Here is a 2274-nt window from a genome sequence, read left to right on the forward strand (position 1 = left end):
CTGTTTGGTTTGTGATCATTCTCCCGAGGTCGCCCATTTCCTGCCTTGGATCTGAGCTCCTTAGTCTGAGGGAGCAGAGCTAGAGTAAGGCTGTGTTGGAGGTGTCGGGGGACCCCTGGCCAGGCCCCGCTCCTGCTCCCCTGCGTCTCCAGGGCACTGGGGCCGTGGACACTGTGAGTGCCTCTCTTTGCTGCCGGTGTGTTGCAGCTGCCTGGCCAAAGTTCGCCTTTCCCTTTCAACTCCCCAGATTTCCCAGAAGCCTTTTACCCCCTAAGTAAGAATCGGGATCGAAGCATTTTTATAGAGCCGGAGCTGACTGTCGTCTGTTTCCGTTTCTCTAAAACAGTGATCCAGTAAAAGATTGTGTTCCCGGCTGCCATCTCTGGTGACTGGGCTCGCGGGAGACCTGGCAGGTGCTGGTTCCGAGCCGTACGGGCCTCAAGGTTGTCCCCGATAGCGTGGCATTCATGCCTAGGCTGTTCCTTCCCCACGTAACGTTTTCACGTAGTGTGACACGGTCCGCTCAGCCACAGTAACGCCTCCTAGGTCAGGCGTTTGCGTCTCCTTTTGGAGTTTCCCATTTTTCTCAGCAGCATATACATCCGTAGACATAAACCAGGTAGTCTAACGTTGCCTGTTGGAAAACATTTCATGGTATTATATTGCATGTGAACTCTCGCAACGTGCTTCTTTTCCTTGCCATTTTTGGGGAATGGGTGTTCTGGGTGGGTGAAGTTTGTTTCTTTTGCCGTGGAGACTCTATGTTATGTCGTCCATTTCGCCATCGACAGGCTTGTGGCTTTGTCCAGTGTCCGGCTGTCTCGAATGCCGTGGGCATCAGGTGCAGATGCGTCTGTGCCATGAGCACCTTCGGTTTCATTGGATAGTGCCACAGTATGTCCTTCCCGTGTGGCCTGAGGCACACGTTCACACAGCTGTGACTTGCTTGGCTCTTTGTGATCTTAATTCTTGCTGACACCTGCTATTCTCTGGGCCTCTGCTTTCTTCCAGAAGTCGGCAGACCCACGATTACGCTGGCCTGACACCAAGCCTGCAGGCCACATGCGTTTCTGTGCTTCCCAGAAGCCTCTGGGAGCGGTTGACACTGTCACTGATGTTACTTCAGGAGTAAAGTCAAAAGTGTGATGAGCAACGCTGCCATCTAAATGTTCGGCTCTCTTGGCGAAGCTATCCATGGGGCACAGGTCTGGGCGTTGTTTCATCTTTTTATTTAGTCCACTGCCTTTCAATAATGTCACGTCTTCACAGGTTGGCCTTTCGTAAGGGAGATGAGATGGGGCATGAGAGTGGAATGTCACTCCCAGGCAGCCTGCATGGGGGAGGAGGCGTGTGTTCTGCCATTCACTTCTCCTAGGACAGCGGCTTCAAGTTCCAAGAATGAAGCCAGCCCCCCTCTCCACCCTTGCTGGCTCGAATGGTGTCCTCGGGGTGCAGGGAACTGAACTAGTGCCGTGCCATCGCCTCTGGAGCAGGGCCATGAGGAGCGGGGCGGGGGGGCTGGCCGGCAGGGCTAGGAGATGGGGTGGCTCGTCTGGGTCAGGGGTCTGGACTCCGTGTGCGGCCGGACAGTGAATAGTTGAGGCTTTTCAGGCTAGACGCAAAAGTGAAGATATATTGTAGCTACTTGTAAGAGAAAAATAAATTTCCACAAAAATTTATTTTGTTAATGAAATTCCAAATAATATAATAATAATAATAATAGTAGTAGTAGTAGTAGCAGCAGTAATAGTGGAGTATAATTTTCTCGGCAATGTGTTCTAATGAGAAGCATGGAATTCTTTCTGGGGGATATCATTCTCTTATGGGGTTCAGAATTAGTGCTCCCCACCAGCCCGTTCTCACGTCATTAGGAGACATTTGTCTGTACAGACCCTCAGCTCATGGTCACACAGAAACGTGCCGAGGGCTATGTGTGGCCTGCGGACCCCCACCCTGCACCAGGCTCATCTCAGAGAGACCATGGATTTGCCCCCCGTCCAGCACCGGGACGAAGGTGCCCGCACGTCAGCATGGGGGACCCTGCAGGGCTCTGGGGACACAGACTAGCCCTCTAAAGGGAGACAGGTGTGTAATATGGTGATGTTTGTGCTCTGGCCGTGGAGGAAAGCGGGGAGGACCCCCTAGACGATTCCAGGCACACAGAGGGGTCTGCGGGGACAGCAAAAACGTAAGGGGTGGCACGTTTAGAAACAGTCGAGTCAGTATGTTGCTTGTGGCTGGAGCTCTTGAGAAAGGTGACGAGACAACTGAATT

The sequence above is a fragment of the Pteropus alecto genome, unplaced genomic scaffold (genome assembly GCF_000325575.1).
Source record: "Pteropus alecto unplaced genomic scaffold, ASM32557v1 scaffold61, whole genome shotgun sequence".
Taxonomy (NCBI): Eukaryota; Metazoa; Chordata; class Mammalia; order Chiroptera; family Pteropodidae; genus Pteropus; species Pteropus alecto.